This window comes from Rattus norvegicus, chromosome 19 (assembly GCF_036323735.1).
Source record: "Rattus norvegicus strain BN/NHsdMcwi chromosome 19, GRCr8, whole genome shotgun sequence".
NCBI lineage: Eukaryota > Metazoa > Chordata > Mammalia > Rodentia > Muridae > Rattus > Rattus norvegicus.
The window spans coordinates 59,815,196-59,843,112 of record NC_086037.1 but is presented as its reverse complement, the minus strand read 5'-3'; the positions used below and the strand labels follow the sequence as shown (position 1 = coordinate 59,843,112).

The following is a 27,917-nucleotide window of genomic DNA, read 5'->3' as shown; positions in this document are numbered from 1 at the left end:
AACAGCCAATCATGGATCAGGGAGGAACTCAGAAGTCCATACTCTGCTCTGATGAACTACTGGCTTCTAACTATGGGTACATTTGGGAGAAGAGGCAGTCACTGTCTTCATTTGTGTACCTACAGGTAAGTCCACTAGGTTTCAATAGATGATTTAAAAAAACAAAAACAAAAAAACAAAACAAAACAAAACCAAAAACCAAACCCATGGTCACACAGATGGCTCTGGTTAAACTCAAAGGGTCACAAGACAAACTATAAAGACATGAGTACAAGAGAGGGCCTTGTAAGAAGGAAGTGTGTGTGTGTGTGTGTGTGTGTGTGTGTGTGTGAGAGAGAGAGAGAGAGAGAGAGAGAGAGAGAGAGAGAGAGAGAGAGAGAGAGAGAACGCACCATGCAGAAGTGCTGAAACTCTGGAGAAGAGCTGTTGGGAGGTTGCTGACAAGCTCTAGGTAGCAAATGAAAATGAAGACAGAGATGTTCATATGGCCATGTTTTCAAACTCTCCCACAGGCGAATCCCTCATGATGAGTCTAGAATCATATCCCTGTGGGAGATGGGGTGTTGAAAGACCCATGTTTCCTCTTGAACAAGCCAGAAAAAGGATGCCTTTCTGTTACATGATATTTGCATTTGCTCTTGTATGGTTTATTCCTTAAAACAAAAAAAGGGTTGTCTCTTTAAACCAACATGCATGGGTTTCCTTTAATCTAACTCTACCGACCTCAAGCAGAGGGAATCCAGAAGATTTTGCTCTGTTTTGTTTTGCTTTGAAGGTGGAGTCTCGCTATGTCCCGGAACTCATTAAGTAGATCTAACTCACAGAGATCCTCCTGCCTCTGCCTCTCTAGTGTTGGGATTAAAGCTGTGCTCATTGGGAGCTGGGAAGACTAATACCATGGTTTAAGAACCGTGAGATTCAAGTGTTCTCTTTATTTCACAGGGATGATGGTAAGTAACATTAGGAAGGTTCTCCTGGCTCTGGAAACTTCCTAGAACACCTTGGTGTCTTCCACTCTATATTAATTACTTCTTGTTGAGATAAAATGTTTAACAAAAGCAACTGAAGGGAGGTTCATTTTGGCTCACAACTGGAAAATATGTCCCAGAGTGAGTGGGCAAATGGTGTAGGACCTTGAAGAAGAGACCCAATAGGCCGCAACCAGCCAGGAAGCAGAGATGAATGTGGGTGTGCAGGTCATTTTTCTCCTTTGTATTCAGTCCAGGACCCATCCCGTGGGTTGGCACCATCCACGTTTAGATCCTCCCACTTCAATGAACCTCAGTGAAGGGAGTTCTGGAAATTCCCTTCAAGGCATGCTCAGGGACCTGTCTCTTTCCTGACTCTAGGTCCTGTCAAACTGACAGTATTAACCATCACCTAGACAGAGATTTCTTAATCAGAATCTCTCAAGGATTAAGAACCCCTCTGATGATAGAAACCCATTTCTCCTCCATTCTCTGTGATTCTCAAAAGAGAAGGCTCTACACAGGGATCTTCAGACGTGTGCGAAAGTCCAGTTCAAGCACACTTTCATCTTGGCACGTGGGTCTCCTTTCCTAACTAAAGAACCCATCACAGCTCTTTCCCAGAAGGTTGCAACAAAGATCAAGTGAGCACCCACCTAGCATCTCCAGGGCCATCAGAAGGTTTCCCCTTTCATCTTGTTGTGGGATAAAACTAGTTAGGAAAAAATAAAACAAAACAAAACCTCTGTAAGACTCTTCCAGGGAAACAGTGTTCTCCAGAGATGAGAGAGAGAGAGAGAGAGAGAGAGAGAGAGAGAGAGAGAGAGAGAGAGGCAGACACACTCACAGAAGCAGACACAGAGAGTCATAGAGACAGAGACTGAGAGAAACACACAGAGAAAGAGACAGAGACAGAGAGACAGTGTGTTTGGCATCACAGACCACAGACACCAGGATTTACCTGCCCCTGACACACAGCTATTCCTTCACTGTCCAAACATCAGGGGAAACATGTCTCTCTTGCTTTTATGAACTTCCAAGGTAATAAAGACTTGTGTTCAAAGCACTCTCACTTTCAAAAAAGAGTCATTAATACTTTTTTATGAAGTCAGAACCCATTAGTGAAGATATATCACTTTGTCAGCTCAGCAGGGACCATCAAAGGTGGTCAAGGAATGATGTTGACTATCAGGCTGGACTGGGCTTCACAATTGGATGTTGTCTGTGGAAGCCAGAACACAAAGGCTCAAGGCATCTCGGTCATTTGAAAATCCCTGGGTATTGATGTACAGCTGAGAGATAACGTCAAAGCATCCTGGGTAAGCTGATGGGTGCTCTGGAGGCGTCCGCATACCCAATACATCCTACTGTAAGGCATATTCAGACTCACTAGCAGTGCCTAAATAATTCAGGAATGGAATGGTAGAAGTTTATTCATTCACGCAGCCAGGCTCGGGCAGGAAAATGCTGAGGTGAAGGGGAGACAACAGACCAAGCTAGTAGAGTCCTTTTGGGTTTGGATCCAAGTACTCTGATGTCTATATCCTGTTTCTACCGAATGCATCTACATTTTTATTGAACAAGGTTATTTTATTTGTATGTTAATGCCATGGTGTGGTCCATCTGACCTCAGACTGACAGTTGCCCCCTGCTGGGAAGGGACTACCTCAGCCGGGCAGAGAGTCAGGGCACAGCTCTGAACAGGGGCTTGTTACAAAGAGCCGAGGTGGGGGTGCTGCAGGCAGTGGGTTTAAGGGTCACTGAGAGGGGATATCAAGGGGGAAGGACTTCATCATAGTAAACTTTCCAAGATTCTTGTTACAGGTATGCCTGGGTGAGCCAAGAAGGGTTTCTGTTTACTCCAATTTATGGAGACTTATTAAGCCTGGATGGTAAAGCGAGGTATGGTGGCCCATACCTTTCATTCCAGATAAAGGCAGTAGATCTCTTTGAATTCCAGGCCAGGAAAGGCTATGTAGGAAAGTACTCTCAAACAAAAACAACAAAAAGACTGGCCAAAGGGGCAGGAGCAAGTATTAGCTTAGACTCAAGGGTGTTTGACTAAGACAGTCAAGGATGGTCTGTCTGTCTGGGAAAGAAAGGGTGAGGAGTACAACAGGCTATGTTAGGACTTGGCAAAGGGGGTGTTCTTTGTCTCTGTCTGTCCATCTGTCTGTCTGTCCATCTGTCTGTCTGTTGGTCTGTCTCCTCCCTGGGGTCTCATGTAGCACAGACTAGCTTCAAACTGGCTACATAGCCAAGGATGACCTTGATCCTGAGGGCTGGGATTCTGGATGTGCCCCACCATGCCCAGTTCTATGCGGTGCTTCTGATCAAACCAGCGCTTTCTCCACACGGGGCAAGTGGTTTACCTTTACCAACTGAGCTCCATTCCTGGCCTGGCAGCAAAGGTTTCTCAAGAGGTTTAGGCTGCCTGGGGTGTCAGGAGCAGGGAGTAGAAAATCAAATTCACACCAAATAGGCAGCAGGGCACTTGTCAGACAGAGATTGGTAAATGCCAGTGGCTCCTGTGGTGACAGAGCTTTTCAATAGGGTCACTATACACAACCGGTGGGATCTGAATGGATGTCCGTCCTGTGCATTATGGGACATAAGACGGCCTCCCTAACCTCCCCACACTGGATGCCAAGTAGCACTGGCTTAGTCTGCCACTTCTCGACATTCTGACCAACAAACTGTCTCTAGGTATTTGTCCAAGGAAGAATGTCCCTGAAAGGGAAGGAGAGAGAAAGGAGAATGTGCAGAGAGTACCACAGACCATCAAGCAGGTAAGTGGCTGCCTCATGGCGCACAAAGCACACACACCAGCACACGTGACGGGATTGTATATATAATAAAAGCAAACTCTGCTCGTCTCTGAATATGACTGTTTTCTATGCAACTGAAAAATACAGAAGTGAGTTTATACTTGGAGACTGGAAAAAAACCAGGTTTGTTTGAACCCCTATTTAAGAAAAATGGCAAGGGATAAGACAAACCATCTGAAATGCTCTTTATGCACTGAGATATTTGGGAAGGAAAATATTCGTATATCTGATGAAGAAGCAAGGATGCAGATGAGACAAGATATATAAGTGCTTCCTAGGGCCAGCAGGACGGTTCATTGGGTAAATTCCAGGCTATGTGAGCCTAACTCAGATGTGATCCTCAGAACTCAGCACGGACATGAGTACACACACACACACACACACACACACACACACACACACACACACACACACAGTAATGATACACTGCCTTTTTTTAACGTTTAAAGTATGCTCTCTAGGGCTAATTTAGCCGCTATCTTGAAAAACATTTGCATGGATGGCCACTTTTAACTTTATAATTCTATTTTCCATTTGATATTTTACATTTTATCTTACCTTCATATTTAAAACTTAAATATAAAGGGGAAAGGGAACAGCTCCCGCTCTGGGCTGTGTACTTGATTTGTACTCTCTGTGGCACTCTATGGAGATTTTACAATTATTTCCTAATTTAAATAACCCCAATTTCAGCTGACAATGAGCAGGTGGCAAGTTTGTTGGCCCATCCCCATCTGACCTCGCTTGCGTTTTCTTTTTTTCATTCCCCAGGCATAATTAGCAAAGGACAGAGAGCCGGCTATTTAACGGGCTATTCCGGCTAATTTTTAATCTCTTCTAACGCAGGAATTTAAAAAATGCCTGCTTGAGAGCTTCGGGGATTACTAAATAATAAACCCTGAAGGTTCCAAAATCTGGTTAATCGTCAGACCTGGAGAATATGAAATATAGTGTTAATTTAGAATAACATAATGCCTAAAAATGAAGTGGGTAAGGTCTAATTGAGCTATGAAGGGCTCGCCTGGTATTGTGTAATATGAGAGATGCTAACCCGGGATGGCTGAATTGTAGATAACCATTACTCTTAGCAAATATGCTCATTGGGGTCCCTCGCTCTTCATTACCCAACCTCATAAAGTACACGCCTGCATATTCCGATAAAACATAAAACGGCAAGGCAGAGGCACAATTAGGACGGACCAAGAAGCGGCATCGTAAACTGGTATCTGTCTGCAAATGATTGTTCATTTGACCGTGATAAATATTTACCAGTGCCCAGTACAACAAACCCTTGGACAACCGTAGCCCGTGCTAAAAACAAAGGAGGGCATTTAGACTTTTGAGTTTCTTCCATTTGGATAAGCGAGACCCCTTTAATTCAAAATGTGACTCGATGGACTGCCAGGATTTTGACTTTAAATGGTGATCACCCTGTAGGAACCAGCCAGAACATGGTGGGTGTGTATGGCCAGGCTCTGCTTAAAGCGACCTGGGTTTCCTGGGCGCTCCAAGTGAAGACCACAGAATGAAGGAAAAGGGATGAAAATATAACTGTTGATTTGTATGGCTGTGCAGCTCATAAACTTTTATGCTGTTGGAACTCGTGGGAAAAATGTGTTCTATGTATGTATGTATGTATGTATGGTTTATTTATTTGTTTATATATTTATTGGTTTTTTGAGTTAGGATTTCTCTGTGTAGCCCTAGCTGCCCTGGAACTAGCTCTGTAGTCCAGGTGGGCCTCAAATACATAGAGAGCCACCTGCCTTTGCCTCCTGAGTGCTGGGATTAAAGCCCTGCACCACCATCTGGCAAAAAGAAAAAGTGTTTTAGAAGATTTTAGAAGATGAAAATAAACTCCTTAATGATGCTTAGTCTCTTGTTGGTCATGATGTGCTAACTGGGGATGCACGAGGAAAGTGGGATATAGAGCTGTACAGATGTGCATGTGTGTGTGAGCACGCACTTGTGTGTGCATGTGGGCACAGACTCAGGCCCTTGTTCAGAGAAGGGCTCTGTGGATTAGCACACAGCATTGTATGTCCTCCAGAGCACAGGATCACAGGAGAAAAGACCAGGTGAGGCAGGAGAGAATGGTTTTTGTAGCATCCTCTACAAATAGAAATAGCCCGAAACTACTGGACCAATCCTGAGAGAAACTGGAGTGAGTTGCTCTCAAAACCAAACAGTAAGGACTCTTACACATGAGCATGCATGGCTCCCAGTCACCAGTCGCCAGTCACCAGCCTGCTTCTGTTACCTGGTGACTCAAGACATCTGGACTTTGGCCAGGGATGTGATATTTCTAAACAAGGTTCAGGGGATGCTGCTGATATTGTTGATATGTGAGTGATAGCAAAGGAAGGCTCTAGAAGGTGACACTTGGGGGACACATCCCTGGTAAGAGTGTAAATGTCTCATCCCAAACCTATTGTCCTTTCCTTTCTCACCATCTGATTTCTTCCCCATCTTCTGTCTTTTGTTTTGTTTATTTTATTTGTCTATTCCAATTCCCATCTCTCATATTCTTCGTCCTCCTGTCCCTTCCTATCCTTTCTTTCCATCACTCTTTTTCCCCCCACTCTGAAGCTTGCCTTGAAATCTCTAGCTCAGTCAGAAGTGGCCTTGGGCTTCTTCACGGTGACCAATACTGTCAGAAAAGAAGCAGATCCTGAAAACAGGGTCTCCTTTCCCAGTGAGCAAAATGAAGGCAAGGTCAGAGCAGAGCAGGCACGGTATGGATTCTGTTCCGGGCACACAGGAGCAAGGCGCTTTTCCATTCAGCGTCCTATAAAGCAAAACCAAGCCCCGTGGGTGTGATTTTTAAACGTACGGCCGACACTGGGTGCACACGCTACTGGTAGCCTGAGCTGGTTCTCAGCATTCATTTTCATTTGTGGGTTTTTGTGACATTTTAGGATAAATAGTCTTGAGGTCGAGATACAATGCACACTCAACTCCTACACTGTGGGAAGATTTATAGCAAGAATGACCGTTGGAAGAACATCACTAGGGGAGGAATCACTTTGGGCAGACTTGGCTCCTATAGCCTCTCTTCTCCTGCTGGACTCTGAAGATCAGATTCACACAGCCAGCAAGTAAGTCCTCTGGTCTTACCAGTGAATCATCTGACATGCAGACTGGCCACATACTCAACCACACCTTTAGGGAAAAATCCTAGCTGTCTTGGCTGTGGCCGGACAAGATGACCTCACACATCCTTAACATGTCTCCTGGGTCATCAAGTCAGAACGGAAACTCTGACTAGAATCCGTGAGGAGGAGATGCCAAGAGTCTTCAGTATATCTAGGCAATACCTCAGGAGGCGGACCACGTTACAATGAATATCAGAGAGAGAAGAGAAAAATAAGACTCCCCTTGTCCCCAGAATAAAAATCAAAATGCTTCCAAACAAGGTCCTTTACCAATATCTACAGGCACAGGGAGGGTGGCAGAGATGTTTGGGCTCTCCTCACCTCTAGACGAGTTCGGCTCCAAGTCTCTGCGACAAGGTCATCTGACAACTGGTTTTTTCCTGGTGCTAAGTTTCTTCTCTGGCTGCCCCCAAGCTTTCAGACTTTTTTTTCCAAGCAGGAGATTCCTGGGAATATTCTAATTTCTTGGGGCTCATTCTTTCAAAGTGGCAAGCTGGGGCCCCCCGCATTTGGTTTGGACCAGTTGTCCAAAGGACTCTCCTACAAAACCAAGTCGGAGGACAGGCTCCATCTCAAAGGGCAGCCTGCTGAGGCCACTAGGGCGGAACTGGCTGACTCGCCACCCTAAGGTTTGTGCTGAGCAGTGGAAACTGTCCTGTCCACTTCAGGCAATTAACCGGAGTGAGCTTGGCTAATCAGGTTTAACACCTGCAACGCAGAGTCCTCTGAGATCAGGCTTTCTGGGTCCCCAAGTCCCAGTCTGTCCATGGAGACTCCACCAGGCAGAGACCCTTTCACTGCCTGATTCAGCTTCCTTCCTTTATTGTAAACAGAGGAACACGCTGGTGGCACCCACCAGAGTTTGGGTGGGTGGGTGGGGTTGAGGGAGAGGTCCTGATTGAAAGGTTCTGGTTTGATTGTCCAGGTGCCTCCTTAATCCATGAAAGTGATTTAATTAAGAAACGATGCATCTAAACCGAACCAGCTCCTATTCTGTCCAGTATAAAGTGCTACAGAAATCCAACAGGCCCCAAGTATCTAGTCACTAGCTGAGACCAAACCTTATTTAAATCTTAATTTAAATGTAAATAGTGCCCACCCTCTCAGGCCCCTGGCTACACTACCTATTAGAAAGACCAGGTCCTTATGCCTTTCTTTAGTCTAACTTCCCATTCCTCCCAGGAAAGTAAAGCAAAGGTCATTTTATACCTAGGAGTCAACTGAAACTAGAGCTGACTTCGTGAGTTCAGTATCACACGGCCCAGTTCACCAGGTCTCCTCTGATTCTAGGATTCACAGGGCTAAGAGACTTCACAGCTAATGGGTTGGTAGATGGTCCTGGGGAAGCCACAGCTCAGAACTCTGCCTAAGCAAAGTGAAGGACACTGATTCTTGATGAGGCAGAATAGTAGGAGAGGGAGATGAAGAGGAGAGAGAGAGGGAAGGAGAGAGGAAGGGAGGGAGGGAGGGAGGGACGGGCTGCAGAGATAGCTCAGTAGTTAAGAGCAGGTGCAACTCTTGCAAAGGACTCTGGTTCAGTTCTCAGCACCCACATTGTAGCTCACAGCCACCTATAACTCCAAGTCCAGGGGACTCAAGACACACACTTCTGGCATCCTTGGGAACCAGGGATACCTGCAGAACACTCACATACATGCAGGCAAAACACTCATACACATCAAATAAAATGAACACCTTAAAAGAAACAAAGAGTAACAGGAAAGAAGCCAATCGCCAGGCAAAGCAAGGAAACTCGCCACAGTCTGCTACATGTAACAAACAGCAGGTGCAAAAAGCTTCCGGGATACACACAGGAGAGAGCGGAAGCAGGCAGGTGCGGTGGATCCGGGCTCTGACTGCCTGTCTTTCCCCCAGCTCCTACCCTTTCCCTTTTAAAATAAGCTGCCTCCATTTGCATCCATATCCAGGGGCCCTGGTCCACTACTTTGCTTGGGATGAGGAAGCTGGGGCCTGAGGTGTATCCCAGACCCTGATTCTCGGTCCCAACCACTGCCCTTAACGGAACTGAGCTGGGACACCTCTTTCCGCCAGAAAGACTCTATTAAAGATCTTATTCTCCTCTTATTAAGTATGCATATCCACTTAGATTTGAGCAGCTTCTGCCAGGAATGAGTTCTATGGAGGCTTCTTGCTGCTTCATGAACACTGGGAAAAAAAATAAAAAATAAGTCCTGTGTTGTTATTGTATTCTGGCCTCACCATAAACTCCTTGTAGGGCTGAACCACTCTCTGCCCTCTACTGCATCAATCACCATCATCAAAAAGGAGCCTGAGAGTCTCAGGTCCGGGAGGTCACGTCCACCCTTGACTCACTGGGTTAGTTGGGACTTGGTCCTCTCTGACTCCATCTCTGGACTGAACACAGCTGAGTCCTGCTGTCATGGTGACAGCCCGGACTCCATCAAATGGGCTTCCTGAGATCCTAGAAACAGGTTCACCCCTGTGAGCACAGCTGTCTCTCCCCGAGGCACAGAGGCGGCTCAGAGGAAAAGCGAAGCAGAAAAGCAGAGAGAAGGGAGAACCTGACTGAAGACAGGCTTGCTCTGAGCAGTGTGTGGAGGGTGGCCGCGCATCAGCAGAATCGTCCTTAGTCTGAAAATGCTATTGGGCAACCAACAGTTTCCAAAGCCCAGATGTAGATCGTTAACAGAGGGCGCACTGCGCGTGTGTGCGTGTGCGCGTGTGCGAGTGTGCGCGTGAAGACCAGAGCCTATGTCAGGATCTTCCTAGGCTGGAGCTCACAAATTCCACAAGGCTGCCTGAACCCCAAGCATCCTTTCAGTTCTAGGAGAACAAGAGCACACTACTATTTCTGGCAGCTTTAGACGTGGATGTCAGGTCTGAACTCGGGCCCTCGTGTTGGCATGGTACCCGTTTTCCTAAGCCGTCTCAGAAGCTGCTAGATCTCCTTTTCAAAAGGTCTGAACAGTGACTTTTCAGCCATTAAAAAATAGGCAGGGGGGTGAGGGCTCTGGAGAGATGGCTCAGGGGCTAAAAGCACTTGCTGTGTTTTGCAGGGGACCCAGGTTCAGTTCTCTTTACCCATATCCAGCAGTTCATACCTACTGTTAACTCCAGCTCCAGGGGATCGAATACCCTCTTCTGGCCTCTGTGGGCTTTTGCATTCATGGGGATAAATCCCAACCCAGAGCCAGGAGCACATAATTAGAAATAAATCTTTTTTAAAAGAATAGGTAATGAACAGACAGGAACTCAAAGCATTTGCAATGAACCTGTGAGCTTTACCCGAGGCAGGCATAATGCATAATTGAAAATTACTGGGCTTGGTGGTCCCTGCAAGAGGGTGAGACACACTAAGATTTTAATAGAAAAACAACCCACGGCTCCTTAGTAAAAGTGTACGGAGGCATTAATAAAATAGGTCTGTTTCTTTTTCTCGAAATTTTATTTAGTTTTATTTAGGTGTGTGCTTGTGCCTGCTTATCTGCATGTGCGCGATGTGTGTGTGGTTGTGTGTTCCTGCATTGCAGTTACAGGTGGCTGTGAGGGCTGGGCACGGAACCCGGGATCTTCTGTGTGAACATTAAGTGTTCTCAGCCGCTGAGCCCCTCTCTAGAACCCCTGCTGCTTTTTATTATTTAATTGCGCTCTGCCAATAAAGGTGCGATTGCCAAAATCATCCGGAGGAAACAGTCTTTGCTCAGGCCTGTTTTCCCGTCCTCTTTCGCTTGATATTTCTAAATTAACTTATCAATAATGGATTAAAGTGATATGCAAAAGTGGAACAATACTGCACCTTTAAGGAAATATTATTTTTCCTCGGGTCCTATCAAGGTAAATTTCATCAGTATTCGAAGAATGGGCAAAGCACTTCGACAATTTATTTCAATAAAAGAAGACTTAGCCGAAAGGAGAATAAATGATGAGAACTTGCTTTAAACTGATTTATTCCCTGCAGCAATAAAAGGAATGTTTCTTCACTCAGCTGTTTAATATGCAAATATGCAGAACGTCCAGCCCTGACAGCACATCATTAATAAAACCTTGCGCTGAGCAGAGAGCCCGATATTTCATCCTGATGAAAATGCATGATGATGATTTTAGACTGTGGGCTCTCAGAGTCGAACAATGTGCCTTCCCGGCGATGGAGCCCACCCTTCTCAGAGAGGGCTCCACACTGGAGCCACTGGATTTCTGCAGCAGGGAGTCCCGGACACGATGCACACCCAAGAGCAGAGTAGACAGCCACGGATGCTTCCAAGCGGGACAGGGTTAGCTTGGTAACAGAGACAAGGGTCTGAGACTCTCTTCTTTGAGGGATGGTGGCGAGCTAATTTTTTTAAAACTTTCATTGGTTTAATTTTCTTCCCAGTGTTCAGGGGAATTCCCCACTTGGAGCTATGCAACATGCTAGCTTTATGCTTACACGGAATTAAGACAGCACGTGTGATTTAAAAAAAAAAAATAACACTGGCCTCAGGAAACTGAGGCCATCTCCCCCACCCCTCGACCCGCCCCACACCCAGTGGCCCTGTTGTGCTTGTAGAGTAAATCTTTTAAAGGAACAGAGTGAAGAAAGTGGAAAAATTCCTTTTACAAACAGATGCTGTACTCTCTCTCCCGCAACCTTTTAGATGGATGGTGACAGTGTTAGGATTTTGAAAGCTTTGATAAGGGACCGTGGTGGCGTGTACATACACCAGCACAGTGTGTGTGAGTGTGGGTCCAGTGTGTGAGTGTGGGCCAAAATGTACTAGAGTACGCATGCACGTACACACCCACGCACGCACTCACGCACCCATGCACGCAAGTACTCACGCACCCACGCACGCACGCACGCACGCAGGGGACAAGCTCTGTATCTCCTTGTTCCCTGTTCCCCACAAGATCTCCAGCTTCCATGGTGTGTGTCCTCAGGCTACCAGGCTGTCCTTGTCTTCAGTAGACTGTCCTGCCTTCCTCTCCAGCTTCCTACAGGAGGTCTGGGATTGGGATAAGGTACAGCCTGGGCTGGCTTTTTACAGGGGTTCTGAGGGTCTAAGCAAGAGCTTGCAAAAGACCGAGCTACCTCCCTAGAAAAGTTTTGCCTTCTGTGTTAGTTCTTTACAATTTTTTATATCTTTCACATTTTAATTTTTTCTTCCTTCTTTCTTTCGTTTTCTTGGATGTGGCCTCATGTACCCAAGACTTGCTCCAAGGTCTCTAGGTAGCTGCAGATAACCCTGAACTTTCGGTCTTCCCACCTCCACTTCTTGAGTTATGGGATTTTAAGTGTTTATTACCACATACCTGCTTTATGTGTTGCTGGGGACTGAACCCAAGATTTCAAGCACTTCAAGGAAGCATTCTGCTAACTGAGAGTTGGGAATTAGTCTCCAGCTCTCTTCTAAATTTTACAGTGAGCAAAACCATATGTATGATCAGAAAATGATGTTAAAAAAATACCCAAACCCCCAAACTCGATTCAACACACATACAGCATCCACTCACTCCCTCCTCCTCCTCCTCCTCCTCCTCCCCAACCTTCTCCCTCCCTCTCCTCTACCCCCATCTACTAAACCTTCTCAAGATTATCAGCCCTACCCCTGGACATCTTGGAAACTTCATACAAACTTGCTTGCTGGCTTAAGAAATACACAGACATGGCAGGGGTGCATGAGTTACTACTTGTAAGTATTTAGAACACGGCCTGGAATTTGGCATGGTCCAGAAAAGTATTTGTTAAATCAATAACCAATAAATCAGATCAACTCTGAAAGCGTGCCCCTTTGCGAGGGTGAGCTTTCTGTAAACACTCCTTATTTAAGTAGATAAAGGATGTGGAAACTTGCGCTTTTTTTCTCGTTCTTTTCATTTATAACTGCCACATGGTCCTTGTCAGTAAGTACTGCTCCAAGTTAGAGACAGTGTGGACTAAAACTCTGATTCTGAGGACTGCCTGGCAAGATGGCTCAGAGGTTTTTGAGAGCAAGCGTCAGTCTTCTGAGTCCATGTCAAGGGGAAAACAGACTCCACACAGTCCCCTGCCTATAAATGTACTTTTATATTTCATAGACACATACAACAATCTAAAAAATATTTAAATCATCTAGCTCGTACATCCATGCTGTGTGACCTCGAGTTAGTCCCTTACCTATGCAGATCCCATTTCCTCATTGTGAAATCTGTTCCACACAAACTGGACCCGTTCCCTTTGCTTTTAGAGGGAGTTCCATTCACTGTGCCCAGAGCAGAGCAGCTCAGGTCACCATTTATTAAGCACCTACTACAGACCAACTGCATGCACTTATCAGCAGAGATCTTTATGACAACTCCTGGGCACAGCCCTGCTCACCACAGTTTTCTAAAGGGAGGCTGAGCATGGGAGTCGTAAACAAGGCCACCAGCGGAGTGGGAGTGTGGCTTTGAACTTGAGCCTGTCTGTCACTCTAACTCCTCAACTAAATACTGTCTTCACACCAGACCTGCTATTTCCAGGAGACCTGGGGTGGGGATGGGGGTGGAAAAAAAACAAAAAACTTGATGCAGCAATGGCTCAAAAAGAGAAAGAAGAGATTCCCCTCTTTCCTTTTATCTTCAGTCGCAATTCATCTTCACAGAGTCTGTCCAGAGGCAGGTGACGAGGGTTGAAGCTCTCGGCTTCACAGAAAGAGTAAGGGGCCTGTGAAGTTCTCTGTGGCTGTGCTGTCATTTCAAAAGCACATTTATTAGAGAAAGCCCATTCACATCTGTAATTTGTGAAGGGCTTTTTTTCCCCCCAACTTTAGAAAACTCCAGGAAAAGGAAAAAAAAAACCTTATTTTTCAAATCTGTAGTGGCGCACGTTAGGCAGGGAACCACCTCTCTCCCCTCTTGCCTGACCCTACGTTCCTCTCTCGCTGCCACACGTGCACTCTTCACCCAGCCAGGGGGATGGCTCTCGTTGCCAACAGGAAGAGGGCTGTTGGCGTTGATTTCCAAATATTTCGATTATAAATCAATCGTTTAGCCAGATTCAGTGAAGTGTGCGTGGGGGCAGGGGGGCGGACTTCCCTTTGAATCAGCTCCATCAAGTCTTGGGGGTGAGGGGGGCGGAATTTGCAGTGGCCTCTTGCAGGTCCTGTCCGTGTTTCTGATTTTATGTGTGCTTAGTAATACGCCCTCATAACTCAGATGGGATGAACCAATTAAACATTTCCCCATAGTCTGTGAAAGCGCTGCTCTTGGCATGTTTTTTGCATGGCGCAAACCTCTGCGGGAGGATACGATAGAAATCTTGCACTATTTAAATATAGAATTGGGACATCAAAGAAAGGGTCGTATTGAAATAACATGGATAATTAAGGAAGTGGAGAACAGCAATAACTGATTTACATAAATGCTAATGAGTCTCCTGACTTGTTTGGCAATTTGCACTTTAGGCTGGGTAACTGTGGCTCCAAATTTATGATCTAATTTTTACTTTAATATTTTCTTTTCGCAAGTTGTAGCCCTCGCTGAGGAGTGCCTGCCAACATCTAACTTCTTGGCCTTCAACCATCCAGAAGGAAGTGCTTCTTTCTAACCCACGTTGGTGACAGAGGGAAGGGGTTGAGTTCCAGGATACCCTGCCTTAGGTGGGTCTCTTTTCGTAGTATGCTGATTGGGGGGGGGGTCGATAATGTTTGAGGTATCCAGAGGTGGCTACGATAACCAGGCTAGCAGATGGATATCCCATCAGAGTGAGGAAGGGGTTTCTTATTTACCTGCTCCTTGCCATTTGGAGGGAGACCCGGGGCAGGGATCAACAAGCTTGAGGGTTAGCAATGATTCTGTACCATTCTTTGGCGTCTTTTGCTTCAGCGAAGAAATTGCATGCGCTGAAAATTGTCCCTTTATTGTACTCTCCTTCTGATCTCGCTCCACAGGGCCACCGCCTCCCATGAATGTGGATGAGAGCCTGGCCATCCCCTCCGGACGCTCTACACACTGACCTTCAGTGTACCCTGTTTCCCTCTGAGACCTCTAAGCGTGATCCATCGCTTTCTTGGGCCATTCCCCCTTCACCCCATTGATGGCTTTCAGAGCTGCTTCAATTTCCAGGCCCTGACAAGCCGAGGCAATGGCCAGGGCTCTGTCTTCGCTGTCTTATGGATTGTGCAAGGTCACCGCCGGGGAGAGGAAGGAGGCAGCCAGCGCATTTATCAGGATGTATTGTTTTACTTTTTCTATCCATCACCGGGGCGATGATTCTATTTTAGTGAAAATCCATTGAACTCCGATCAAGTCAGATGGCTGTTATCATTGGAGACTCAAGAGCTGTCAGGCTATAATCAGTACAAATGTTGGACCTCGGGATGGGGGGCTCGGGCCCAACCATGGTCTTCCGGGGATCTTTCTGGTCATTCTTGCTTTTAAAATTTCATCCCGTCATTTTGATTTACGTATCTTTTCAGCTGCTCTTGCAAGAGATACAAATCTGGTTATACCATTGGGAATGAACCAGTTACAGGCAATTTAGGCCCAGTGTATAGACACCATGGCCTCCTTTACCATGGGATTGCTGCCTATCCTGGGTCTAATAACTGGTTCCCTGTCAGTATGAGGACATACCCCTAAGTGATCACAGATGCTGAGCAAAAGGAATGCATGCAGACACGCATTCCACCCCCAGTGCGAGGCACCACATGCTTACTGCCTGGAGTGGTCTCGAACATACACACTTTCTGATTATCGCACTTGATGTTCTAGAGTACACCACAAATAGGCCCTTCAGCCCCCAGTGCTATATATATTAGATTAATATATAATACATTGATATATATATAATACTGTATATTAAATATTCCTACTTAATTTACAAGAGTTTGGAGAGGTTTTTATGGTGGAATTACTACCTCAAAGAGGGACGGGGGGGAGAGCTCTCTGAAAAATTTAGCTTGCTTCTGGAGAGGGGAGTTAATTAGACCTGACATTTGAATAATGTCCTTTAAACACATCTTCTATTCTGCCCGTATTCCAAAGTTTTGTAACTGACAGCAGAAGACGAGGTGGCTTTTAATCAAGACTGTAGTTTGAAGTGAAACTGACTCATAACCATGAAGAAAAGCAAGTGAAGCCCTCTGTAGGCTGTCAGAAACAGGTCTCTACCCTTGTTGCAGTTTACCTCTGAGTCCAGCAGAGCAGCCTTAAAGGAATAAGGAACAACCCTTAAGAAACTCCAGCTTAGAGCCTGCTTGTCTCTCTCAAGACGGTTTAGTGTGCAAAGCCGCCTCCCAAAGTACTCCCTCCTTTACATTCTCCGCCCTGTTCCTCTTATCAGCAAGAACAATTGAACATTGACTGTACGTTCTTAAATTTATATTTATAATATACTATATTATACATATTATTTATATTATAAATAACAGCAACAATAATCAGGGAAGTTATTTATTAGTCAGGCACTAGGTCAAGTGCTTTACATGTGTGGTCTAGGTTTTAAAAAGCATACCCCAGCGAGGGCAGAGACCTGGACTTTAAGGAAAGACACCAAGACCCCAAAAGCCCTAGCAGTGAGCCAGGCCTGCCACTCAGGACGTGGAAATGGCAGCTCTGTGGGAATGGGCAGAGGTCCACCTAATGATGGAGCGGGGGAAGAGGAAGACATCCAGAGAAGCATGCAGGAATGCAGCCGTGGCCTGACGACCAGCAGACTTCTTAGCACGAGCCTTCCAGCCTGGCTTAAACCCCATCAAGATCCAGATAGTTAGAGCTTATAGTGCTTTGTATATGAAACCCCCTCCAAGTGTTTGAACTAGTGTGCCCTCCATGTTTTGGAAGGCAACGGAGCCAAGAGGGTGAGAGCCATGGGTGGCATGGTTGTATGTCACTGGGATTATAGCCCAGAGGTGTTTCCTGCCCTAAGCTGTTCCCTGATCTGCCAAGTTGTGTGTAAGTTACGCATCGCAGTCCCGCTGCCATGGCCCAAACCACTCCTGCTCCCCCCGAAACATAATGAAGCTCTCTCTTCTCTTGCACTGCTTGGTGCTTGATCACAGCGATATCATATTGAGTTGGATCATCCACTAGGATAAAGCGGGAACTGGGGGGGGGTGAAGAAGGGGAAGCTCAATACTGTGACATCAAAGAGGGGGCTACTGGGGACATCTAGGAACACAGAGTAATCATTTTCCATTACCAATAAGCCCCTGCTACACACACACACACACACACACACACACACACGTGTCAAAAGTCAGCCCTAAATTGCCGGTGTAGGAGAGTGAAAGCACTAAGGTAAAGTGCCTAGAAGTTGTATTCTAGAATAGGAGTGAGACAGACCTCAGGAAGCACTGGGATGTAGGGGTTGGGGTGGGGGTCACTTCAGTCATTTCTCTTCCAATAAGTTCTTGCTCAGGGTTGAAACTTTGGGATTCAGAACCAGATGATTCCTTCTTGGTTGGGGCTGTCCAGTAGTTATCCCCTCCTACCCTCAGTTATGATGAAACGAACAAAACAAAACAATTACAAACACTGTGAAATCGCAACGGTAGCCCTGACTTCTGTGATTCCAGATGGAGAGGTTAAAAAGCTAAAACCTACTCCTCCAACTCCCTTGCGGCTATGATCCCAGATAGAAATCTGTCTCCTTGATGGCTAGATGCTAGCAGGTGAGGCCTGGGGAGTAACCTCGAGGGAATGGTATATCCTGCTCATTCTGAGATTTCCCTCTGTGTAAGTGGAACTTCCTCTCCTCCTGTTCTGGACCCATTTTCAGCTTCCTGGTGAAACGCAAGAATCAGAGAGAACTTTGGATTGCCCTTCTGCTCAACTGTAGCTTCAGTGAGAACACCCCTGGAGGGTAAGTTTGCATTATTGGACACCAACTTCAAACATCTCCTCCTGCTTTTCTAACAGTTTTGCAAGCACCAAAGCGCCTTCGTTAAATCCCTTCATGTCTAACTTGAAGGAAGAGCTTCCTACACGTTGCTCTTCCTAGATGACTCACTCATTGGAGTTACCTTCTGAGGGACTAACATGCGTCTCGTCAGACCCAAACACACTCTGGGTCTCAGCCCATGCAGGTTTCTTTACTCGGGTAGGCATTCCTTCCAGTTTCTCCCCACTACTCAGCTTCAAAGGACAGGCTACCTCCAAACACCCAGTTCAAAGCTGGGGCCCATATTGGGCATGGTTTTCCTCAGGATAAATTTTCTTCATTCCCCTCTCTACACCAAGACTTTTTTGGCTCCCTTTTGCCGGTACCTGGTGAAGATGTTGTCATTACTCATGGGCCTTATTTAACTGACCGAGTGCTGATGCATTCTTATGGTTTTGGTGCCTAGGTCAGGGCAAGAACATAATGATGTAAGCTTATACCCTAGATCTGTCAGAGAAAGTATATGATGAACAGATGGCTAGAGGAAGGGATAGAACATTGTAACATTAATCCTTAGTGTTGTGCTACCTCTTAGAACTTGACCTTGAAGCACTAAGCAAAGGTCCAAAGGAATCAGAGGAAACAGAGGGGAGGATGTACTGGTATAGGAAACCAACTGGGTGGTCCCAATGGCTAGTGTGCTTAGAAAGAACATGGGATAAGACCAGGGCAAAGGGCAAGGTGAGGGAGCAGAGGGAGTAGCCTATGCAGGATGAGGAGATGCATGCGCGCACACAAAGCAGAACACACAAGCACTAACCACAAAGCAGAACACACAAGCACTAACCAGCTGAGCCATTCCTCATGCCTCAGGGCATGCGCAGACAGACAGACTTGGTGTGTCGGGAGTGCAGGAGACACAGTGAGGCAATGGGAAGCATGCTCACGTGAGCTCATCAGAGCCACAAGACGAAGGCATGGAAGCATGCAGAGTCTGCTCTTTGGCGGGCTTCACGTATTATTGAAAACACTCTTCCACTCTGTTCTCTTCCACCAAAATGAAGTACCCAAGAAGACATCGGATAAGACGTTAGGTAATCATGTCAACCTGGTTGGTCTAGAGGTGACGTCATAAGAAACCTGTCAATCTATCGGGAGCAGAAATCCAACAGCTGCATCAATGGATTCCTACAGAATGTGTTGGCAAACACCCCGTGAAGCACAACAGAAGAAGCACATGCAAGGGCTTTTATAAGAAGAACTGAACTATTCGGTGATCAACTACGATTGTTATTAATGGCAGCTTGTAAGGTTGTGTTCCTTATTTTTTAATTAAATATGAGAATGACCTTGGGCATTATTTTGCACACAGATTATAGAGTTGTCGAAAACTGTGCTGGGCAGAGAGAACACCAGGAATGGGTTTGTGAGCGAGCATGTTCCACCAGACATCTAGCAGAGGGGCTGTGCTGAATATACACCCTGTCTACCCTGGGAGGCCTGACCAACAACTTGCTATGCTGAGTTTTCTGTTATACATTTAACACAGAAGCTTTGTGTTGATAACCAAACCGTGAAATTAGCATGATCATTAAGTTCATTTTGCCTCAAGCAGACCTGGTCACGTGTTTGCCAACATTTGCATCGAGCACACCCAGTCACGTTTGCCAACAAATTCTGTAGGATTCCACTGGTAAACCTGTCTAATTTCTGCTCCTGATGGAGTGGCGGGTTCCTTAATACATCATCTCTAGACTAAATGGGTTGACATGGTTACCTAATGTCTTATCTATAGACAAACAAACTGGGGTTTGACAAGCTAGGTGACTTAGCCCTGGCCTCAGCACCTTTAAGCTCTAAAAATGAAGATTTGGGTCAAGTTTGGTCTTTCTCTGGAGTCTGAGGATATCTACTTGGATCTATCAAAAACAGCTTGGTAAAGTTCCAAAGAGAGCTCCTTGTTGAAGGCATTTACCTTGGGAAGAGTCAGGTAAATGATCCTGAGTTTTGAGGACCCAATCCACCCAAGACACTATGGTGAGGGCTCTTGAAGCTGGGAGAAAACCACTGACTCCTGGTATAAGAACAAACAAGTAAGGCTGGAGAGATAGCTCAGTGGTTAAGATCACTGCTCTTTCGGGGGTCCTGAGTTCAAATCCTAGAAACCACATGGTGGCTCACAACCATCTGTAATGAGATTTGATGCCCTCTAATGGTGTGTTTGAAGATAGCTACAGTGTATTCATATATAATAAATAAATCTTTTTAAAAATAGAAGAACAAACAAGTAGGCTGGGATAGAGCATGCTTGGCACCCTGTACTCTAGAGGTAGGAGCAGAAGAAGGAAGTCCAAGTCATCTTGGGCTACCTCATCAATTCAAGGATATCTTGGGCTACACAGGAGATCCTTCAAAACAAGGAGCTTTCAAAAAGACTAGCAGCTGGTTGATCATTCCTATGTCCCCCTGTGGCTACTTGGGGATATCATGACAAAGCCCATCACCCTTAAATTTGAAGAAGACGGACATCTGTCGGAGCTGGAAAGACGGTGGCTTACTGGGTAAAGTACTTGCTGCATAAGCATGAGGACCTGAGTTCAAAACTCATGAGTAAACCAGGGCTAGGCACATGCCCGTCACCCCAGGCTCCGGAAGCCAGGGCCCTGGCATATGCAGTGAAGGACAAAGCGAGCCCATCTCGATGAAGATGGTTGGTGAGGGGCAACACCGGAGATTGTCCTCAGATTCATACATGCTCGCCGTGCCGTGAGGCCAACTGCCTGTCTGCTGGCCGCTATCCTCCGCATTTCCAATCATCTTTTGATTCAGAACCTGCAGTGACCTTGTCACAGAGAGTCTACTGCTTGCCATTTGTGAAAACAGAAGGCCTATAGGCAACTGCCAGTTGTGGAACTGAAGGTGGTGAGCAGAGGAGAGGAGGAAGAGGAACACTGGGCTTTTAGCCTTGGATAACGTTTAAGAAGACATGAATACTGGCCATTCTCATGGTTTGTGTACGCTTGGCCCAGGGAGTGGCACCATTAGAAGGTGTGGCCTCGTTGGAGTAGGTGTGTCGCGGTGGGCGTGGGCTCATGACCCCCATCTTAGCTGCCTGGAAGCCAGTCTTCTTCTAGCAGCCTTCAGATGAAGATGTAGAACTCTCAGCTCCTCCTGCCCCAAGCCTGCCTGGATGCTGCTGTGTTTCCGCCTTGATGATAATGGACTGAACCTCTGAACCTGTAAGCCAGCCCCAATTAAATGTTGTCCTTATAAGAGTTGCCTTGGTCATGGTGTCTGTTCACAGCAGTAAAACCCTAACTAAGACAGCTATTCAAACTCCTTCATAATTATATAAGGTGACTGGCAGGGGGACATGTTTTTATTTAGCCAGCATGGGTTTTAGGGTTCAAGCGAACAGGCAAGACACCTAGCTTCTTTACATTCCTTTGAATTCCCTTCTTATGGAAATCTCAAAACCTGGACATCCTGGCTCACGAGAAGCTGCCTGCTGTCTTACATTCAAACTTACTAGGACACCTCCTTCTGCAGCTCCATTCAGGAGAATTAAACACAAACTTTATGTCTCCTCTTCAAATTTCTTCTTAATCACTGATCTCTCCAGGAAAAAACACCATTGAAGAGTCTCATTAGGGGATAAGCAGAGCGCAGACCTAAGTCACCCCTGGAATTAGCACACCTGCTCTTCGCTCCACCCAGGGCTTCCCCAAGGTGACCTTGCCAGTTAACTCATACCATGTCGTCTATGTTATCCAATGGCTTAGAGTCCCACCTTCAGACCCAGGAACTGCTTCAGACTCACAAGGATACATTACAACTGGGAACCAACACCGTCTAAATAAGGAACGACCCAGGAGTAAGTGGAGACTCCTGTTCTCCCAGCCTGCCCCAGGATGTGATGACCAGGATGGGATGGGGAAAGAAGGGATTCCCCCCTGTGACTACGGAAGCCCTCAGGCTGGCTTAGAAACACACTGCCTGTGACCACAGCCCAGGACTCGGGTAACCCTGACCACTGTAGACAATACCACAGGGCCCTGGCCTCTGCTATCTTTTGTCCCCATCACGGTTCCCTAATAGATGATCCCACCGATTCCCATTGGCAGCCCTTTGTACCATAATGAACAGGATGCCGGCTGATGAATGCAGCCACCACGCAGAAAACGTCAGTTCTTTCATTAAGCAAACCTCCCCAGGTTCATTGTATTGAACCAGGGTTTAGGCTATTACGCTGACACATGACAGAACCAATTCTAGTCACATTGTAAGTGCCTATTCATGTTCGGCAAATTCCACTTTCCGCAAATACGCACATTCAGAATTGGACGCTGGCTGCCTGCGACTTCCCCCACCCCTTGAAATCTATTTTCCTATTTTTAACTGCTAATAATTAAGAGAAATCCTGCGTTAATAACAGAGTCTCAGTGAACCTAATTCACCGGGGACATAATGGATCGCCACCCCAAGTTCCTATTCTGACTGGCTCTTCTCGGACGCTCGGATATTGACGGACTATGTCCATTTGCAGAAGGGAACATAATAAAATATTTGCACACAGGGTTCTGACACTGCCGGCTCTTCTTTCTGCTTACCGTTTAAAAGAAAAGCATTTTTTTTTCAAGCTTGGATTCCCTGCTTGTGAAAATGGATGGGACTAGAGCCGTGGCTCTGAAGGGAAGACTGAAGGAGCATGCCTGACCAAGGGGCAGCACAGGGCACCAGGACGAGGAGTACTGATGGCTCCTCTGCCCATCACTTCTTACGTGAGTGGTCCTCTCCATAAGCATGTGTTGGGTATGTGCCTGCCATTGGCTCAAACTGGGTACCAGGATTTGGGCAAGAGGTTAGGGGATTTGTTTCAGTGGCTTCACGCTGTGGCCGCTGACTCTCTTGACTCCTTCGCCTACCAACCTGATTTCCAACAGAGCAACTGCTTCCTCTCCTTTTGCACAGGTTAAGAGTATTTCAAGTCCAGTGCGTTTGCCCTTACTGCACCTAAAGTTCTGTTGGTATTCACTGAGATATTTGCATGAAGTCATTTGGGGGGATGTGGTTCAGTTGTTTCCCCCCTAGAACCCATCCTGCACAGCACAGACAAATCTACAGAAATGAAAGAGACAATTAGTGATTGGTGGAAGCAGAGTGTGATGGTCTGTATATGCTTGACCCAAGGGAGTGACACAATTATGAAGTGTGGCCTTGTTGGAGTAGGTGTGTCACTGAGGGCATGGGCTTGAGACCCTCATCCTAGGGGCCTGTAAGTGAGTCTTCCACTAGCAGCCTTCAGATGAAGATGTAGAACTCCCAGCTCCTCCTGCCCCATGCCTGCCTGGATGCTGCCATGTTCCTGCCTTGATGATAATGGACTGAACCTCTGAACCTGTAAGCCATCCCCCATTAAACATTGTCCTTTATAAGACTTGCCTTGGCCATGGTGTCTGCGTACAGCCGCAAAACCCTAACTAAGACAGAGAGTGGCTGCTAAAAGGGACAGGGTTTCCACTGGGGGAAGGGGGACAAGACTGTGGGACACAGTAGGGATGAGTGTGATCTTTCTGACCTTAGTGTCACTCTGGCATTCATGTTATTCCTTGTGCAGACAAGAAGCAGCATGGGATTCAGCCTTCACTGCTGAGATGGGTCTCACTTATCTGATGCAGGATTCTCCATCCTTGAGAGCGGGTTGCTAAGCAAGAGGGTTCTGTTGTCTCTGAAGCCCTCTGTTCTAATAGCACAAAACCCCAAGATGACAGCCGTCCAGAAGTGATTCCTGCAGCCCCTCCTTGATGTACGCCCCAAACACTGCCCTCCCAACACTCCTCCAGGTCTCATCCCACTCAACATAGATTTATTACAGGCTTGTTCATAGGCCTGCCTTTAGGGGAAAAGATAAAAGTAAGGAATACCTTACCGGGAGGTATGGCCAAAGGTAAATCATAAGCCTTTGATAAGGACTGGGCCAAATCCAGACAAACAGCTGCTCAATCCCAACTTTGTAGTAAGCAGATAACGTCACACAGAAAATCAATGTGAGGTATTATAAAGGGGAGGGGGGGTTGGTGGTAAGACTTGGTTGATCAGGCTTTTCTCATTGTCACCAAGTGATGGCTTCAGAACCCCTGAATACAGGAGAGCATACATTTTAAAAACAGATGGCAGATTCCCGATTTACTGGACCTGTCTGTCATTTCAACCACCTTTGTAGTGGGTGTAGCTCCTAGGGGAAGGGGGTGGGGGGTCACAGGCATTTCTCTGTGGGGAGGGTACAGAAGAGACTGCGGTGACACTTTAAATGATAAGCTGGCAATTCATGTCAAACAGATTATTTCAAAGTTGGACATTTTAAAATTATTATTTTTTCAATTGTGTGTCTGTCTGTGTCTATGTGAGGGTAATGTGCGCATGAGTGAAGGTATCCTCAGAAGCCAGAAGAGGGCCCTAGAGATGGAGTTAGAGGTGGTTTTGAGTTGTCTGATGTGGGAGCTGAGCGGGGAACTGAGCCCGGATCTCGGTAAAAGCAGCTAGAGCTCTTAACTGTTAAGCTTTTTCTCATGTCCTTAAAGATACGTGTCCTTTTCTTCCAGTGCGACCACTATTAGAAAAGCTCCCTTCTGCTGGCATCACTCAAGTGAACATCATATCTGTGCAGGGATGCTCGTTCTCAGTTACGTTGGGAAATGGTTTAGGAGGAAGAAGAGACACTACAGTACCAGCTTCCTGTCCTGCCTTGACAAGCATCCCTTAAAAGGCATGCCTACCTCAGAGTGCGCATTTTTGAGTCCAAGACGCAGAAGGACGCTGACGTCATGGTTCACACTTATGATACCAGAACTCAGGGGCCTCCAACAGGAGGAGTGTCCTGAGCTACACTGCAACCCTTACAAACAAACCCAAGAGAAAAAGGAGAAGAAAACCAAGCAACACGCAAATGTGGGCGGGCTCACACATAACTATGGGGGGTGGAGGTGGGGAGGGAGGGAACACACGAAGTCTGCGGGACCGTGGAAATCAATCCACGTCACCTTGGTGGGGTCTAAGTTCTAGGCTTCGAAGTGCAGCTTTGTTTACTTGGTGATAATTGTTCACGGCAGAACGTATCAGAAAATTCTATAATGGGAGCCACGGCCAAGAAGTGGTAAATAATTAATCACTTCCCTCCCTGCGTCTTGCATCTCTGTTGATATAAATGGCCGTATAATTCCAAACCCAATTATCACTACTTAGCCATTCCATTTTGTAATTAAAATCCCGCAAAATTAAAGCGCATCAATTGTTAATGGCAATAGACCAGACAAGGGATTAAAGATTATTTTAATGTTTATTTCCTGTCAAGACATCTTTTGGCAGGAAACACCACAGACAAAAGGCTGCACGCTCAGATGAGATTCATATATTTAAATCCTCTAACTTCTAAAAACATTATGGATATAATTACTTGTTTAATTTACTTGTTCCCCTAAGATACGGGCTGAGGAGACTGAGCCAACTTTATGATGAAAAGTTCTGAGACGAGAAAGGCATGGCTCTATAGCACTTTATAAGCTGTTTTATTTACACAACCCAATAGAATTCAGTTTCCATTCCTACCCTGCTGATGAGGAGGGGAGGGTAGGCAGCAAAGGCAGAGAGAAGGGAGAAGAGAAGTCTTAGAGTTCAAGGCTCCCCTCTGTGACCTGGGGCACACGTCAATCATGGTCTCTGCTTGGGCCTCAGTTCTCTTGTTTAAAATGAAAGGCAGGAAAAGACGCTGTGCAGAGCAACCTGGCCAAAAACAGTATGTGAAAAGATTGTGAAAGATGTGGGAAAGTCGCATAATTACATCAAGATAGCTTACAACTTGCAATGTCATATATACACATTCTGATACAGTGGCCCTTACCTGCAATGTGTCAACATGTCATCAGGAATTCTTTATACATGAAGATCTATCCCTCTCAATTATCAATAATGTACACACGTGTGATGTCTCACGAATCCCTCCCCACCCCACGGTCCCTCCCCCACCTCCCCCTAGAAGACTGCGCAGTGACGATATACAAAGGACTTTGGAATCCAATTTAAGAAACATTGATTCATCAGGTGTGGTAGCTCATATCTGGAATCCCAGCACATAAGAGGCTGAGGCAGGAGGATTACCCCCACAAGTTTAAGGTGAGCCTGGAGCAGGTATTGAGAACAAAGCAATACAGAAAATTGATGAGTTTGCAAAAATCAAGACCATTGTACAAGTAAGTTCCCCATTGTTGACATCTGTGTTAAGAAAGGACACAAAGGCCGGAAGGACACCTTAGCACATAACAACATGTGTGTCTCTCTCAGAGGGCCAGGGTTCAATGCTCAACACTTGCATGTCAGCTCACAGCTATCCGTAACTCTAGTCCCAAGGTATTCATGCCTCCTCGGGCAATGTGTGCCTGAGTGTGCAGGTATACATGCAGGCAAAACACACATACACATAAAATAAATACGACTAAAAACTTCCACAAAAAGAAAGGATATAAAATTGATGTTTTTATTACATATTGGATTATATACACGTTCAGCAAAAGAGAGTTGACAGGTGGGTAGATAACTGGTGACAGATAAATGGATAGGTGTATGATAGATGATTGATAAACAGAAGATAATAGATGATTAGATAGATAGATAGATAATAATTCTACAGCACACCTAGAACCACTGGTAAAATCATTGAGAATCAGAACTGGAATGAGTCTGGGCCCTTTTCCAAAGTGCTGTGTTTATTGTTTATCTGTTTCATTAGAACATAAAAACTTCACTGGAATATAAAAGAAATTTCATTAGGGTATAAAAACCACATAGGAAGAGACAGCCTCTGCTTTGTCAATGGTGTCTTGTTCAAATTTAACGTCAAACTTGATACACACCAGGTTCGTGATAAACATCACGGCGTGTTTTATTTTCACCAAGGGATTTATGCCTTGTGATTCCTGATGTTTGTGTATTAACAACAAAAACCATACAATACATCAGGGTTGGGAAGCTTTATCCACATCAACGGCCCAGGAGAGGGGCCAGGCCATTGGGATCTGCAGGGACATTTTTAAGTCCTGAAAATGGCTTATCATTCCTCGGGACTCGAGTCTCTGTACATGACGGGGCTGAGGGACAGCATGTTGCTTCAAGCATTACTTAGAAGAAGTTTCTTGGCTTGGGGGGATGGCTCAGCACATAAAGTGCTTGTCGTACAAGCCTGAGGACTCATTGAAAAGTCAGTGTGATGATACGTATTTGTAATCCCAGTGCTGGGGAGGTAGAGACAGGAAGAACCTTGTGGCTCACTGGCCACCCAACCTAGCCTAACCAGTGATCTCAGCCCACACTAAGAGATTTTGTCTCAAAAAACAAGCCAAAACTAAAGATTATACTCTGGCCTACACACACACATGCATCCACCCCTCCTCCAGCACACACACAGATACACACACACACACACACACACAAACAAACACAGACACCAGAATACAGATGAACAGACACATACACACATGCACAAGCTCAAAGAGGCTGTCCTCTTCAAAGACAGCCACAATTCAATACCGAGTTCAAGCAGCTCACATGTAAGCCCTGTACCCCAGAGGCAAGAAGGCCAAGGCTAGAATTGTATCAGTATCTCCACAATGCCACCTTGAGCCTAGGTCCCTTTCACCTGCCGGGGTCCCCACTGGCCTCAGCTCCACCTTAGTCTGGGGTTTAGAAGATGGAAAGTTTGAGGCCAGCCTTGGCTACAGAGTAGGTTCAACGCAAGCCTCAGCTACATAGACAGGAGATACTGCATCAAAGGAAATGTTTAAGATAAAACAAGTAATAAACAGCCTCAATTAATTTTTAAATATTCAGTATTCAGACTGTAAACACCATAACTATTAAAAAAACAGAGAATGGTTCAATAAAACACAATTCTCCCATATGGTGCCATCTTAAGAGTCATTAAAACATTTTCCAAGAAGTGTTTAATGATTCAAACATTTTTATATGATAGATAGTTTATGAACTCAGCTTGCCAAATGCTAGCATCCAGGAGAAAAGAATATACGGACAGTAGGAGGATTTATCTCAGAGTAATGGAATTGATAGAACACTTAAATTTTCCTCTGCCTAAGTTTCTAAATTTTTCTATGTCTCA

The 27,917-nt window shown here is 45.8% G+C and overlaps 1 protein-coding gene and 2 long non-coding RNA genes across 7 annotated transcripts in view; 1 reads left to right on the top strand and 2 right to left on the bottom strand.

Annotated features, from left to right (window-relative positions):
* Wwox (WW domain-containing oxidoreductase) overlaps positions 1-27,917 on the bottom strand; it is a 930,922-nt gene that overhangs the window by 426,211 nt on the left and 476,794 nt on the right. The gene's annotated exons all lie outside the window — the stretch shown is intronic.
* LOC120098539 (uncharacterized) lies at positions 297-23,517 on the bottom strand. The gene is made up of 2 exons (XR_005496843.2): positions 23,331-23,517; positions 297-22,870 (listed from the first exon to the last, which is right to left on the bottom strand). It is a non-coding gene; the product is annotated as an uncharacterized LOC120098539 (long non-coding RNA).
* On the top strand, positions 23,676-25,091 carry LOC134483379 (uncharacterized). Its single transcript, XR_010060251.1, has 2 exons — positions 23,676-23,804; positions 24,355-25,091. It is a non-coding gene; the product is annotated as an uncharacterized LOC134483379 (long non-coding RNA).